This window comes from Sapajus apella, unplaced genomic scaffold (assembly GCF_009761245.1).
Source record: "Sapajus apella isolate SASKATOON/1434 unplaced genomic scaffold, GSC_monkey_1.0 scaffold19, whole genome shotgun sequence".
Lineage (NCBI taxonomy): Eukaryota > Metazoa > Chordata > Mammalia > Primates > Cebidae > Sapajus > Sapajus apella.
The window spans coordinates 6,554,222-6,571,504 of NW_022436959.1; positions in this window are offsets into that span (position 1 = coordinate 6,554,222).

A 17,283-nucleotide genomic window follows, 5' to 3' on the forward strand; every position below is an offset into this window, starting at 1 on the left:
TTTCTCAAATTCAAATCTACAAAACTATGGTAATCAGAACGATGTGGTGCTGACATGAAGGTGGATATATAGAGACCAATGGAACGGTCTGCAACAGTGGGGATCAGATTTCAACGTGAGATTTGGGAGGCAAACAAACCAAACAATGGCAACTTTACAACCACTAGGATGGTTATTTTAAAAAATAAGGAAAATAGCAAGTATTGATGAGGATGCTGAGAAATCAGAACTCTCAGGCGTTGTTAGTAAAAATGTAAAATGGCACAACTGTGTGGAAGACATTTTCAAAAAGTTAAATATTGAACTACCATATGACCCATGTCAACGGATATTTGTACATGTATATTTATAGCAGCATCATTTATAATAGCCAAAGGTGGGTGACCATCAACAAATGAATGAATAAACAAAATGTGATATATATGTACAATGGAATATTATTTAACCATAAAAAGAAATGAAGTTATGGTATATGCCACAACATGGATGAACCGTGAACTCATTATGCTAAATAACATAAGCCAAACACAAAGGGACAAAGATTGCATGATTCCATTTATGTGAGGTGTCTAGCATTGGAAAATTTCTAGACATAGAAAATAGAAGTCACCAAAGTCTGGAGAAATGGGGTAATGAGGAGTTGTTGCTTTAATAAGTACAGAGTTTGTTTGATATGATTTTTTTTAAAATTAATGAAGATGTTTGTACAACATTATGAATGTATTTAATTCCACTAAATCGTAGTACATTTTAAAATGGCAAAAGTGGCAAATTATATATAATTTAACCACAATTTTAAAAATGAAAAAGAAGAGATAAATTGATTGCTTAAAGCAAAACTAATAGTTATGTTGTGGAGTTTGTGGCCTATGTAGAAATAAAAAGTGTAAAAACAATGGCAAAAAGGATTGAAGGAGGAAGAGGGAAGTATATGATTGTGAAGTTTTCATTCTACATACAAGTAAAGCAGTATAATAAAGGCACAAAATCAATTTAGTGAAGAGAGTACAGTATTTTCAACACATGGTGCTGGAGCAACTGAATATTTGTTTTGAAAAGCAAAAGTGAACTTCAACTCATACCTCACAACTTTTACAAAGTTAACTGAAAATAGATCATAGACCTAAATTTAAACACGAAACAATAAATCACCTAGAAGAAAGAATGGAAAAAATCTGCATATTCTTGGGCTTGGGAAAGACTTGTTAGACATGATACTAACACCACAATCCATATGAGAAAAACAGCTTGATAAATTAGATTTTAACAAAATGCTACAAACTTTTGCTCTGCAAAAAAGAAGAAAAAGACAAGTCATAGACTGAGAAAATGTTTGCAAATTAAATGCCCAATAAGGAGCATGTATGTAGAATACATAAAGAACACTCAAAACTCAACATTGAGAAAAACAATGCAATTTTTAAATGAACAAAAGAACTGAACAGTCATTCACCAACAGAGATGCACAAATGGTAAACAACTAAAAAGATGTTCAACGCCATATTTCATTAGGGAAATGCAAATTAAAGCCACAAGCTACAAACCACCAACTACACACCTACTAGGATGGCTAAAATTTAAAAATTGAGTGTTTGCAAAGATGCAGAGCAACTTACACTCTCTGAGAACTCCAGTGAGAATGTAAAATAGTACAGCCAATTTACAAAACACTTTAGCAGTTTGTTTTAAAATTAAATATGTACTTACTATCAGTCTTTTTCCTGGGTATTTACCTAAGTGAATTAAACATTTATACTCATCTTTACACAAATGTTTATAGTAGCTTTATTGACAATTACTAAGAACTGGAAATCACCTTTCAACAAATGAATAGACTGTGGAACAGTCACACAATATAATATGACTCATCAGTAAAGAGGAATACACTATTGATTTATGCGACAATACAAATGAATCTTAAATCCGCCTCGGTAGGTGAAAGAAGCCAAACCCCAAAGGCTACATACTCTATTGTTCAGGTACATGATACTCTAAGAAAGACAAAAACTGTAGAGACAGAAAGCAGATAAGTAACTGCCTAGGGTTGGGAGTGGGGAAAAGGTTTGACTGCAAAGGTACAGCATGAGGGCAATGGGAGGGTTAAGAAACTCTTCTGTATATAATGTGATGTTGAATATAAGATTCCATGCATTTTTCAAAATCCATAGACCTGTGCATCTCAAAGAGTGAAGATTACTGTATGTGAATAGTTAAAAAAAAATGTCAGGGGTTCCCAAGATGGAATGCAGACTGTGACAATGAAACTGACTGTATTACAAACATATGACACAATCACCCTGGAGATGAAAGGATCTAAGTATTTTGCCTGGATACCGTGAGACTAAAGATGATAAGAACGGTGCATAAACACTGTACTCTGTTTGTCAAGTTTGTTTTCACAAAAATATGAGGTAATAAGTCTAAAACTACTTGTAGAGTAGAACAGAGCAAATAAGTAAATATACTGTAGATAGTAAGATCCAAAGAAAGATTGTAGTTAATGAGAGCTAAAGTTACAAATAAAGGAAAATGCCAAAATGAACACATTGTGCTGGATTGCAGCCACGTGTTAGTGTAAAGCCATGCTTTAACAGATGATGGATCAACAGATTGGTAGATTGATCGATTGATCAATTAATAGATATTTGCATACACATGAATTCGTACACATTCATATACTTCCTGTCGGTCTGATGAGAGAGTCACCTGCACAGAAGCTGGCACACAGATCTTGATATCTGTTAATGGTATTTACTATTCTCCAATAAAATGAACTACGGTTGCTTAAAGAAGTTGATTCCAGGGCTGAGGCAAAAATAATTCAAGATAACCCTGGAGCAACTCATGGTTCCAGAAAGATGAAGAATGCTAAAAAAAAAGAAGAATGCAGAGCAAGGAGGCTGGGGCCATGCCAAAGAACACAAGTACAAACCTAGAGCAGCTCCCAGCAGCCAAGGCTGGCCATCTGAGCAACCAAATAAATAGCAGCAGTATTGGATCGCAAGCCAAGGAGTAAAATAAATAGCCATGAGTTCACACACAGTAAATAAATGATGGAGAAGAGAAAACTCTTGCAGAAAGATTTCAGTTAATAAAGGTAGCTGGAATGAGAAGCATAGAAAATCACCATCAGAACACCACAGTAATAATTGCTGCAGGCAAACCCACCAATGAATGCAAAGGATTTGTTTGTTTGTTCTTTTTAGTTTCTGTTTTTGGTTTTGGAGACAGCATCTCCCAGGCTGGAGTGCACAGGCATGATCATAGCTCACTGCAGCTTCTAACGTCTGGCTCAAGTGATCCTCCTGCCTCAGCCTCCTGAGTAGCTGGGACTACAAGCACGTGCCAATACACTTGGCTGATTTTTTTTTTTTTTTTTTTTTTTTTGAGGCGAGGTCTTGCTTGGCTGCCCAGGCTAATACTGAACTCCTGGCTTCAAGCAATCCTCCCACCTTGGCCTCCCAAAGTGCTTGGATGACAGGCTTAAGGAAAGCAAAGTTTCAGAGAAGAAAGGATAGCTGTTTGGTCTCAAAGTATCTCCCTCAAACTTTCAAACTAAATGCAAAGGGAAAAAATTTGTGACTTTTTAGTGAAGAAACCCATCAGACACCAAGTGATGAAGATTACCATCACCAGTGATGTCTTATTCATATGATGTGCCTCATGAAATGATGCAACCAGAAGGGCATTTGGTATTCTACCCCCAAATCCACAACCTCGATGCAATAATGAGAAAACATCTGACAAACCCAAGTTGAGGGACACTGGACAAAATACTTGACTGTCACAGATAGAAGAAACCAAGGGGACATGGTCAAATCCTGGAACAGAAAAAGAACACTAGTGGAATCTGAACAAGGTCTGTAGCTTAGGCATAGTATCATATTAATGTTAATTTCTTAGTTTTGATCATTGCACTGTGGTTACATAAGATGTTGCCATTAAAGGAATTCTTTGTACTATCTTTGCAATTGTTCTGTAAGTCTAAAATTATTTCAAAATAAAAAGTTAAAGAGACATAGTGAAATTAAGAAGATGAAAAGACAAACCTCTGAGGGAAAACATCTTTAAAATATTTGTCTTACAAAGTTGGCTTATACCCAGACTACGTAAAGAATTCCTACAACTCAATAAGGAGATAATCTGATATTAAATGAATGGACAAGATTTTCATAGACACTTAACCAAAGAAGATGTGAATGGAAAGCAAGCACATTTAAAGATACTCAACATCATAAGCCATTAGAGAAACATAAACTTCATTGTAAGATGCTACTACACACCTACTGGAGTGGTTTAAAGTAAAAATCTGACAACACAAGTCTTAGCAAGGATGTGGAGCAACTAAAACTCTCTTACATTGCTGGTGGGAATGCAAAATGGTGCAGCTTCTGTAGAAACCCATTTAGCAGATGAACATAATACACTTATACCAGCAATCCTACAGTTACACCAGCAATCCTACTTCTAAGTATTTCTCCAAGAAAAAAAAAAAGTATATGTTCACATAAGGACTTATACCAGAACGTTCATAGGAGCTTCATTCATAGTAGACAAAGCCTGGGAACGCCCCCAAATGTTCATCACTGATGAATGGATAAGTAAATTATGGTATATACATACAACAGAATATTACTTAGTAATAAAAAGGAACAAACTACTTACAACCATGTAAATGAATCTCAGAAGCATTATAAAAGCTAAGTGAAAGACGTCAGACTCAAACTGCATGCAGGATGATTCCATCTATATGAAATTCTATAAAAAGTAAAATGATAGCAACTGAAAACAGATAAGAGTTTGCCAGGGCACAGGAGTGAGGTTATGAATTGGCTGGAAAGGGTTAAGAGAGAATATTTCAGGAAAGTCAGAAATGTCCTATACAGTGACCATGATGGTGGTTACACTATTGTAGACATTTATTAAAATTCATCAAATTGAACACACAAAATTGGCGAGTTAAATAATACCTGTGTATTCCTTAATAAAGCTGATTAACATTTATAGATTTTTAATAGAAAAGAGCAAGTTGCAGAATGTATGTGCCTTTTGAATTTAAACTATATTTGTGTATATTTTTTAATGTCTAGAACTATAAAAATGGGGAAAAGCGGAAAGGGATGGGATGTGGGGGATGGTCAAATGGAACATTATCTTTAATTTCAGTATTTCAGCTGTTAAAAAATTGTTTTTGAACACTCCTTGCACAATTCAAATTATTTAAATTTAATATAGGCAGTAGCTGGTGTTATGGTTTTTCCATGTAATATCGGCGGATCTCAGAGATACCGGGGTCAAGCCGGCCTGCCTATCCCATTAGCAGATGGACTCCTTGACCGCGGCGATGGACGGTAAAACTCCCAGGGTTTAGTCCCGCCTGTGCTGGTGCCCCCTGGCGGTGATGATGCGCAACGACCGCCTCTTCCCAGCGGCAGCTGCTAAAAGCAGCCCTGGTCTCGGGATGGCGCCAGGCTTGCGGAGGCTGAAGGGCGGCCAGAGCTGGGGCCCGGGGCTTGGAGCGGGCGAATAGGCCTTGCAGATCAGCTGTTTCTGGATATTTGGCGCGAACCTCCCTTGCTGAGGGGCCTGGAGGCAGAGGGTACCAGAGCGACCCCTTTCCCCGGCTGGGGTTTAGGCCCTCTCCTGCGCCCCATGCTGCCCTCCTTTCAGGCGCAGGCAGCAGTCCTGCAGACACAGATCCTCAGAATGGGCCCCACAGACAGGAGCCCCCAGCCCCCAGCCCCAGCCCTCACTTAGCTGTGGCTCTGCAGGGCCATTGGCTGCCTGGAGCCATCTGCGGCCCTCACATGATCCCCTGAGAGACCCAGCTCTGAACAGGGCTGCAGTCGGGACTACCAGGGCGAGGCTCTGGCCACAGTCAGGTGCAGGATGAGGACCAGGGCTGAGGGTCCTGCGGACACCGCTAATAATGGCACTTAGATTCTTTAGTCTCTGAGCAGCAAATCAATCTGTTATTAAGACTTTTAAGTCAAGAGCCATGGCTAACGCCTGTAATCCCAGAGACTCAGAAAGCTGAGGTGGGAGGGTCACTGGAGGCCAGAAGTTCAAGACCAGCCTGGGCAATATGGCAGCCCTCACCACTAAAAAAAAAAAAAAAAAAAAAAAAAAAAAAATTAAAAAGAAACAAAAAGACTTTTAAGTCAACTTGGCAGTTCCAAAGAGAATTTCTGCTGAACAGAAATGATGAAACTGAGGAAAGGAATCTCATTCCCCACTGGGTCAGGGGCACCGTCCTCACTTAGGGCCTGCCTAACCCCACTCCCCTTCAGACCCTGGCTCCTTCCTTAGATGCCTTTCTCCTCCTCCCAGTAGAAGACTCAACCCCTGCAGACACTTAGGAACGTCCAAAAATGTCCTATCTAGAATCATGATGATGGTCCCCTTATTGTGCATATTTGTTAAAAATCACCGACCGGGCAAGATGGCTCATGTCTATAATCCCCAGCACTTTGGGAGGCTGAGGGGGTTGGATCGCGAGGTCAGGAGTTCGAGACCAGCCTGGTCAATATGGTAAAACCCCATCTGTAATAAAAATACAAAAATTAGCCAGGCGTGGTGGCACATACGTGACATCCCAGTTGCTCGGGAGGCTGAGGCAGGAGAATTGCTTGAACCCAGGAGGCAGAGGTTGCAGTGAGCCGAGGTCATGCCACTGCACTCCAGCCTGGGCAACAGAGCGAAACTCTGTTTAAAAAAAAAAAAAAAAAAGAAAAATCACCAAAGTGTACACATAAACTTGCTGAATTTTGTTTTTTGTAAAGTATTCCTCAATAAAGCTGATTAAAATATAAAAATTTTTAGTAGAAAAAGCAAGTGCCAGAATGTGGGGTTTTTTCCATTAAAAAAAAAACTCTATATTTGTGTATATGAGAGTTTTTAATGCCTGGAACTTCCACATCCAAATCATAAAAATAGGGGAAAATGTGGGAAAAGCAGGCAAAAGCAGTAACACCTGTTGGGGGAGGGGCGAGGGCGAGGTGTGGGTGGGCAGGGGCACGGAAGGGACACTGGCCTTCAGCCAGACAACGTGAGAACAATGTGACACTTTGTTTTCCTCCAACCGAAGACGGTGCTTTGAACTGTGCATAGATAACTCATTTCTTTATAAACTTTAAACTTCACTGCAGACTTTGCCCTCTTCTCCTGGAGCAGGCTTTCTCTAGCCGGCCCTGTGAGGGGAGTGGGGCTAGAGAGGTGAGATACATAGACCTGTGAGATACACAGACGCGGCTGTTCCTTGCATGCACCCCGCATGGAGAATTGGCCTCATCCTGCGGAAGGAGAAATTGAGGTGCCCAGGGTCTCACAGGAAGTTGTTCTCTGAGCTGGGACTGGGACTCAGGGCCCTAGGTTCCCAGCCCTGGCTGCTGTCAGCAGCCTAAGTTCCATGCTGTAACTCACCACAAGGCTTTGATTCAAAATTTCAATGTGCTTATTTTGGTTTGAAGTGGTTATTACTAACTCAAGGCACAGAGGGAGCAGAGCCCCCAGAACATGGTGGCAGCATCCTAGGCAAAGGTGCCCCCCAGGCCCCAGCTGCACCCCACACACACACTGTCCCTCCTGGCCCCACTCCTCCAGCATTCCAGATGAGGCAAAGCACCACCTCCAGGCCAAGGAGGAACTGGGACACCATAGGCATCGCAGAGAGGGATGCCTCTCTTCACCCACTCTCCTTACAGATGGGGACCAGAGAGGGCAGGAGACCCACCCAGGGTCACACAGCCAATTAGAAGCAAAGCAAGGACTCAGGCCCATGCTGGTGCCCCTGGCCAGCCACTCCTTGCAGAGCAACATATAGATGGGAGAAAAGGCAGTGTCTAAAAATGTGGCCGTGAGTCTGGGTAGGGACAGAGCTAGAGAGCCAGGGCTAAGGTGCTGTGGAAGGGCCAGCCAGCCTGCTGTGGGAGTGGGGGTCTGAAGGCCTGGAGGCTACAGCAGACACGTTGGACCTGTGCTCAGGCATGGGAAAGAGTGGCCGGGAAGAAATCGAGGGTAGTGAGCTCACACAATGAGGCCCTGCCACAGGCCCAGCATGGATGCATCTCCCAGAAACCGAAGATTGAGTGGACAGCCCAGAAGGCCATCTACAGCATGCTCCCATTTTTATAAAGCTCGAAAATAAAGTGGACCAATATACTGATTAAGCATACAGGCATGATTACAGACGTTTTCTTTTTAAGGAGGAATGAAAAACACAATTCAGGATAGTCGATACCTTTAAGGGATGCTGGGGGAATAGGAGAGGTGCATAAGCTAGATGAGAATTTTGGAAATGTTCCAGTTCCTGAATTGAGAAATGGGCTCCTAAGTATTTATTATGTTATTAAACTTTATAATTTGCATCTCTAATAATTCCTTCTCATATTAATAAGCACTTTACATATATTAGCGCATTTAATCTTCACCTTATGAGGTGGATCCTCATTTTCCAGATAAGAAAACTGAGGCACCAGTGATTTGCTGGAGTTGACACACCTGGTATCTGGCCCCAGATTCTAACCCAGGCAGCCTGATTCTAGAGCCCATGTTCTAAACCATTCTACCAAGCTCCATATATTATTGCATAAGTAACCAATGTTTTATTCTTGTAATCAAATAAAAAATGTAAAGTGCACTGGGAGAGGCAGGAAAGGAGGTAACCACTGTGTCACAGGCAAGAGGGGCAGGGCCTGAGATGGAGAGAAAATCCCCCTCCAACCCTCCCCTTTCCCAGGTTAAATTCCTCCCCTCCTTCACCCTCCTCTCCACCTGCCCAGCCCCTAAACCTTCTTGAAGGTCCCTCTCCCGCTCAACAGCCTCCCTCATTGCTGACCCATCTTCTCTGAGCACCGAGGGCTGATGATCCCATGTTCTTGATAACAAACCTGGGTGGCCTTGTGATGTGTACTGGTGTGGTCAAGATAGACTGGTCTCAGCATGGAAGACTTCATGGAGGAAGCAGCCCTGGTCCCCTCTGGGAGGACCTGGAGGGCTAGGCCAGAGCTCCAGCCCCTACTGCCCCCTTCAGAGATGCTGAGCCTGGGGCTGGGCACAGGGGATGCTGGAGTCAGTTCTGATCAGAGGAGGGGCTACCCACAGAATGGCAGGGGCGGGGGGGTGAGTACCAGAAGTGGATGGATGTCCCCTGAAGCCTTCTGCTGGCCTCTCCCTGCAGCCCAACCTTCACCCTTCCCACCCAATCCATCCCTTCCCCACCCAGCTCCCTTATTTATAAAGCATATGTCCCCGTGTCCCTGCCTGCCCCTACTGTTTATCCAAAGCTTCAGCTGCTTCCCCTGATAACCCTAGAACAAGTGATCCTGGAAAACTGGGAGGGCCCCAGGGGCAAGCGCAGTTCAGGGACACTCCCCCCACCCCTACTCAGGAACGTTCATTGGCTCCCCGTGGACACTCCAGGGTCTGATGCATACAACATGCTCAAAAATCAGTAGCTGTCCCATGTAAAATGTTAATTTCAGTTTTTGCCCATAGGAGCTATTCCAGACCACTTTGCCAAAGGCCTCAAAGGCAACTGAGGAAACTCAGGTACGGGGAGGGGGAGTGACTTGCTCTTGCTCACGTAGCGAGGCCATCTGAAGTCCTCTCTATTCCGCCGCCCTGCCTTTCTGCCCAGCCATTATATACAAATGCAAAGAACTTAGTCCCAGACCTTTCCAGCTGTGTGACTTTGGTTGCTTGCCTAACCTCTCTGATTTAGAGTTTCTTCATCTATAAAGTGCAAACATTCTGTTTTCTTCAATACCCAGCACCCAGAATGGTGCCTGACACATAGTAAGGGCTTGATAAATATTTCTGGGATGAATGAATGAGTAATCCCTAACTCTCAGCTCATTTATGAGTGTCAAGCCAAGCAGAAAATATGAAATGAAGTTCCTGCACAGTGCCAAACGCATGGCAGAAACGTTGCCCCCTCACTGACCATGATGAGGATTCTAGCCCCCTTCTGACCCCAGCCAGGGACCCCGGATGGCCAAAGTCCAGACTCCATCCTGAAACCGCAGGAACCCAGAGCTCTGAGCCTCTTGAGTTTGCCGAGGACCCCCAGGCCAGGCTCCTCCCCCGCAGCTCCTCTGGCCTCTGCTCCCCACTTCTCTGCCTACACCACAGCCTTCCACTTGGTGCCTGGGGAAACAGTGCCCCTGGCCTGCACGGATGCCCAGGCTGCCAGGCCCAAGGCCCCTGGACACTGCTTTCTCCTCCTCTCCTTTGTTCAGTGAATGCTTCCCTGCTTCTGGAACTGTCTCCCGGGACTCACAGTGGAGGAGAGGCCAGCAGGGATGGTGGCGCTCAGAGCAAGGACAGGCGATCATACCTGTGCTCAGGGCCATTCAGGGTGTGAAGGTCTCAGCAGGGATGGTGTAGGACTGTCCCCCCGGCACAGAGAAAAGCAGAGATGAGAAATGGTCACAGCAAAAGGCAATCAGAGGTGAGGGCCACATCTAGCTCCGGGCAGCAGAAAGAGCTCCAGTCCCATCTCTGCGACTGAGCCCAGCGGTGACTTGGGGCAGGTCCCATCTCCCTGGCCTCAGTGTTCCCAGCTCTAGGATGGTGCCGGCGGCGGGGCTGTGGTCAGTCCCCCATCACCTCCACCTCTCATCTGGCTTTCTCGTGTCATAGCACCCCAGTATCCCCCACAGGCAGACGCGGGGCTCCCAGAACAACCAGGCAAACAGGAAACTTCTACTTTAGCCCCGCCTGCTAAGGAGCCTAACTCCATCCTCAAGCATTAAGCCCTGGAACCTGCCCTGCAGGGCTCCCCGAGGGATTAGCGTCCAGCCATGGAGGATCGGGCTGATGTGGACACGTGGGCAGGGCTTTGGAAATGGTCCCCCTGGGAGTGCTAAGCTCCCAGCTTTGAAAATGGCCCCCCTGGGAGGTCCCAGGGGAAGGGGCCTCGCTGGCAGCTTCCCCAAGAGTTGGGCTGAGGTGCCGGATGATGTTTCCACCCGGATAAGCCCCGGAGAGCGTGGAATGAGAGGCCGGCCTGTGAGGGCTGCGCGGGCGGCCTCCTCCCACAGCAGGAAGGCCGGACTGGCTCTTGGCTGTACAGCCGCCACCTCGGGCCTTGCTCTCAGTGCCATGTTATGCGGGCCTCAGCGCGGGGAGGGGCCGGCCAGGGTCGCACAGCAAGGCAGCCGCAGGTCCCCAGGGTGAGCGCAGGCTTGCCCCTCTCACAGGTGGACAGGCGCAGGGGCCCCAACTAACCCTGGTGGGTGGGATGCTGGGGCCCCTGGGAAAGGTCCCCAGACCGCCATCCCTCTGTGTGTCCCTGAGGGCGGAGCTGAGCAAGCCTGAATCAGGGCAGAGCTGTGGGAGATCAGCTGGGGTCACCATAATAAAGCCCCGAGGCTGACGCGTAGAGTTCCAGGCATGAGGTTTTGAAAAGCTTTTGGACAAAATCCTCCAGCCAGGCCTGTCTTTCAGGACTCTGAAATTCAATCCCCATGTCTACATGGGGACACTGAGGCCAAGAAAGGAGTAGGGGCTCATTCATGGTGCCACAGTGGGTCAGGAGCAGAGGTAAGCCTGGAACCCTGGGCCCTGACTCCTACCCCAGTGCTCAGTCTAAGGTCCCTGGCTGCTGCGGCTGGGGCAGCGAGGGCGCCTCGGTGTGCAGAGCCCACCCAGACGCGCGGGGACTGGCCTGCTTTGGAAGCGGCTGGATGAGGCTGTGGCTCTGCTTGGGCTCACCCCCAGTTCGCATCACCTTTGCCCACAGCTCCAGGAGCTTGGCACGGACACAAGCCCCAGCTGGTTTCAGCACAATGGGAGGATAGTCAATGATTCATGGAGGCTTCGTTCCTGGGGGCCTTTTCCCAGTGCCCAGGAGCCCGCTGCTGGCTCCTGTACAAGCTCCCCCAGCAGGGCAGGGCAGGGACTGATCAGTGCTAGGCCTGGAGGGAGACTGTGGGAGGGTCTTCCCCACCCACCATCTCCTCCTCTCCCCTTCTCTTCCTCCCCGCTCCTCCCTCCCTCTCCCTTTCTCTCTGGCACACCCCAAACCTGCCTCCCCTCCCCTCTACCTCACCAGCACCCTCACTGGGAACGCTGAACCTCTCTTTTCTCCTCCTTCCCTCACACCGGCCCTCAGGAGAGGTTTTGATAGACTAAGCCATCCTGAGGTTTCAGACAGGGAAATCTGAAAGCTGAGGGGCCCTCGGAGATAACACCCAGGCCAACGTTTACAATGGGTGTTTTGTAGAAATCCAGTTGTCTGGAATGGTAATCCACGTTACTTCTGAAAGAAGGTTCTGTGGACAAATAAGTTTAGTGAACACAGTCTTCAATAAAATGAGTTCTGATTGCGGGGCTTGTCAGAGCCTCTCCTCTGCTGACGTGAATGGTGAGACTCCAAGAGGGTAATGTGGTTTCCAAACTTACCTCGCCACCTGTAAAAACCAGTCAGTAGCTCCAAGAGCTGAGACCCTCACTTGGTGAGGACCACAGAGGACAGGTGACCTCCCCAAGCCCCTCCACTCAGGACTTAGCCAGGAACATGGGTGGCACCTATTGGTAAAGTCCCTCTGGCTGCTAAGCTGTTTCAAATCCAACTCTCCAGGATTTTTTCCTCCAGAAAAATCTCCTCGAGGGCAGCCTGGGTAGCTTCACACTTACGGAGAAAGAGGGAAAGGGGCAGGGGCCTGGAGCCCTCGGAATTCTCTGGAACCCAAACTGCAGGCCCATGGAGGCATTCCTGGGCTTGGTGTCTCTGGCCTCACATTCCTGAAGGCAGATGGAGCTGCCTGTCCCAGCCCAGGAGGTCACTGCCAGCAGCGGAAATTCTTGGAGTTCATCTCGGATGGAAGCTGCCACCAGCCCATCAGCTACAATCCAGGCGCAGTAGCGGCTCAGCAGCTCCAAGGAACTTCACGAACAGTTTAACAGTCACCTCCACCTAAGTGCCCAGGAATCCTCCCTCAGGGCATAGAGCGGAGACTCCTCTTCAGGTCTGCAGAGGCACGGATGGGAGAGGGGTAAAGTGAGGCAGGATACACAAAAGTACAGGTGTGGGGAGGGTAGGGAGATTGCTGAGTCCATCTCCTCGCTGCTGAGACCCAGACATGGGGTGAAAGCACAGAACGCTAGGAAAGGGGACCCCGAGGTGCATTTCAGATCTGCGGCACGTGCTTGGCATTGGCACGTGCCAGGTGGCCTGTTGGAATTTTGGGGCCACATCCCCTGTGACGAGCCTCCAAGACCTGCCTCTGTCAATGATTTGACTGGTACATGAAACTAGCTCTGGCCACCGTCTTCAACGGAATTCACCTCCCAGTGCCTGACTTCACAGGGAATGTCAGCTGAGGAAATGTGATCAATCAATACAAAGGTTACTGACATTCTTACCACATTTAGAATTTATTATACATTTCTTACTGAAAAAAAGTGTTCATTGACCACCCCGCAACATTTTTGCATATGATCAGTTCAAGACTAGACATTGGATCTGGCAAAGAAGATGGATGAGAGCATTGGTCCTGTCGGCCTGGTTGGCAATTGAGGAAGGGGAGCCCAGACTCCCACCAGACCCCTAGGAACCTGCTCTTCCCCGCTGGACAAAACACCAGCTGCCGGGAACTCGGCAATGTGGCTCTAATCTGTGGCTGGGTCTGGGTAAGATCCTCTCATATTGTTCAAAAGCTAGATTTCAGGAAGGTTTCCTTGGAGTTTACATGATTCCTATCATCCCCTGGCAGGCAGTAGCCTGACACAGTCCAGAAGCCCCTGAAGCTGGGTCCACAGGCATCTCGTAGACGTGCACAGATGCAGTGTGGGCATTCCTGCTGACAGCCCTGATGGGACTCTCCGGAGAATTGAACCTCCTACGCACGTGCACACACATGCACACCCCGCACCCCACAAAGTGACATTCCAAATATGTTAACACCCTGTGTGCCCTGAGCACCACCCCCAGCCACCTACTCTACATTCACATGATTAAAATACATTTTCTTCGTTTTATTGGTTTGATTTGTTTCTGTTTCCTATTTGAGTCCCTTAAAGGAGTAAGTTATTATTTCTATTTAAGGTGCCTTATGAAAAATATAAGCTTTTTAAAAAACACTTATATGAAATAAGGCACCAGGGACACGCTGACCCCTTTCAGAATGTTCAAGGCTGCTGTGAATGGTAAGCTTCAGTCCTTAAGAACTTTTCATCTGGACTAATTATTTGGTTTGCTTTTTTTGGATTGGACTCATTTGTTGAATAAGCTTTCCTCATACTACTATTTCAGAGGGAGAAAAGGTAATACTCTTCTACAAATTATAGATCTGCTTACCTACTTAGCAGCTTATTGAGAAATGTATGCCAATTCACCCTCAATGAACACAAGCCAGGCCAGCCTTCTCAAACCAATATTCTTCCTGGGGAGCATCTGGCTCCAGGCAAACTGAGTCTAGTACCTGGTGGTGACGTCTATTCGGAATAACATGTCTCTTGAGTTCCATGTAACTCAAGGCACAGATGGAGCAGAGCCCCCAGAGCACAGTGGGTGCATCCAGGGGGAAGATGCCCCCCAGGCCCCAGCTCTACCCCATACACGTACTGCCCCACCTGGACCCACTCCCTGGGAATTCCAGATGAGCCAAAGCACCACCTCCAGGTCAGGGAGGGACTGGGACACCACCGACATCACAGAGAAGGGAGCACTTCACCCACTCTTCTTACAGGTGGGGAGACTGAGGACCAGAGAGGGCAGGAGCCTTGGACTGTGTGCCCCAATCTGCGTGTACACACACACACACACCCTTTTTCTAACTCGGACCTTGCTGGATAGACACCTCTTACTCCTTTTCACCCAGGGTTGATGTGTAAAATATATACCACCCTGGTATAGTGAAGACACGAATCCATCAGAACTACCCCACAACTGTAGTTCTGGACAGGGTCCGAGGGGGCCCCTTAACCCATTGAGTGCTGGCTTGTGGGGAGGTCTGGGGGAGAATAAAGAGGAGCAGGCAGCTAGGAAAGCCAGACAGAGCGCTAGGAGGATGTTACTTGGATGGCTCAAAACAGATGGAAAGATTTTAATGGTTTAAGAGCAGGTGGGCCTGGTGCAGTGGCTCACGCCTGTAATCCCAGCACTTTGGGAGGCTGTGTTGGGGGGGTGAATCACCTGAGGTCAGGGGTTTGAGACCAGCCTAGCCAAAATAGCAAAACCCTGTCCGTACTAAAAATAAAAAAATTAGCCAGATATAGTGGCACACGCCTGTAATCCCAGCTATTCAGGAGGCTGAGACAGAAGAATCACTTGAACCCAGGAGGCAGAGGTTGCAGTGAGCCAAGATAGCACCACTGTAATCCAGCGTGGGTGATAGAGCAAGACTCCATCCCAAAAAAAAAAAAAAAAAAACAGGCTGAAGATCAGTTGTGCCCTTGCCCAGTTCCTGATTGATGCGCTGGAAAGAACAGAAAAACAAGCAAAATCCTACATGCAGAAAACATGGTTTTATTGGAATGAAGCAGAATCACCGAGGCAGGACGAGCTCATTAAAATTGCTGGATACCCTTCGCCATAGGCTTCTCTGCACACCAGGGCCCAAGGTATCGGTGGGGACTGATGGGCTCTTGAGGGCTAGGGAACACAGCCGCATAAGCGCAGGCTTCACCTGCCTTCCCTATCTATAGAATTGCCCCCTTTTTGGCAGTAAGGACAGTAAACATCACTACCTTTGGGTCTCCAAGCCCCCAAGAATAGCCCCACCCTGGTCCCCAGCTCAGCAGCAAATTCCACTCATTGTCCTCATTGTGTTCTAAACCTAAAGAAAACAAGGCATCATGCCCAGCAGCTCCTCCATGAAACATTAATCACTGTCCCCTCCTCGAGAGGTTTCTAACCAGTGAAGGTGTGACCTACAGGAGCCATGGAAAAATCCCAGTGGGTCAGCACATGGCCTGACCACGCCATGGGCGGGGGGACCCGGCACCAGTTCCTCCAGTGCTTTTCCAGACTCCTGACTGGGGTTCTGGGGATACTGAGGACTGCCTAAGAATCCCAAAACGGAGAGAACCTTCCCTGCATCTACCAAATCCCCCAAAGGCACCGCGGTCCTTGTGGTCTAGTGGCTTTAAGCCCCACACCCTTCCATTTGGGCCCTCAGAGCCCACAGGAGCGTTGAGATGGGTGGCCGTGCTAGGGCCTGAGCTATGGGCCACTAACCCCGCTGACACTTCACCACATTTGTGACCAGTTCACGACTCCTAGTCCTGGGTGCTGCAGAAATCAAGTCTTTTCCCTATAACCTCTCAACACCTCTCCAGGGCTGGGAAAGATGTATCCCCTTGATTCTGGAGGAGAAAGTGAAATGTCAAAAGGGGAATATGCATCTATAAGGAGCTCTTGAATGTTTAGAAACCCAGGAGAGGTTGATCCGATGCTTGAGGTCATAGTATGTGTGGCTGAAATCCAACCTCAGGCTGATGTGATCGGTCACCTCTGGGCTCTGGCTGACCCTCTGACCTGTCCCAGGGTTCCTAGGGGGCCTCAGAATAAATGGAGCAATTGCAGAACCACGACTTTTTGCTCTTGTGAGTTTAATGGAAAGACACACGTTCTAGGATTCAGTGGCTGCTAGATTACATCCTGCTTCCTGCTGGGCCGGGTGCAGAGGGCACAGCCTTCCAAGCCAGCTGAGTCATTCCATGTGCAATCTCAAGGGCCGGGCCGGGAGGGCATCTGATGGACATAGTGACCTGTTGTCTGGTCTCATCAGGGACCCAGCCAGAGAGGGACAACAGGTGCCCTCCACCAAGTCACATCACATGTGCAGCTGCCTGAATGTTCAACAGCCTGAGGACAAAGATTGAATCCTGGGAGCTTTCAGGAAATTTACTACTTCCATTAAAGTCTGATGAACAAACAGACAAGGTCTCAGCTGCCCAAGGAGTCCCGCTTCATCTGTTATTCCCTCAAAACTCTCCCTGCATGGGGCTGTAGAGAAGATGAGAAGAGCAGCGTTGGGGATGGCCCCAAAGAGATGGGGTGCCTGGAGCATTAAACGCACAGGCTGGAAGCTGACGAGTAGTCTGGGATTGCCTTTGCCCTAAGCTGTTGCCCCCTTGCCTGATGGGTAGCTGAGGCCACTGAGGCCCTGTCTTAGTGCATTATTATCCCTCATGATGCAGCATTGCCCTTCCCCTTCTCAGATACTCTGCTGGGTGAACACGTTTCCCAGACATTTTTCTCCCAGGGAGAGGGGTAGCCAGGCCCTGGAAGACAGTGGGGAGGCTTGGGTGGGGCCAATGCTAAGGGGAGCAGCC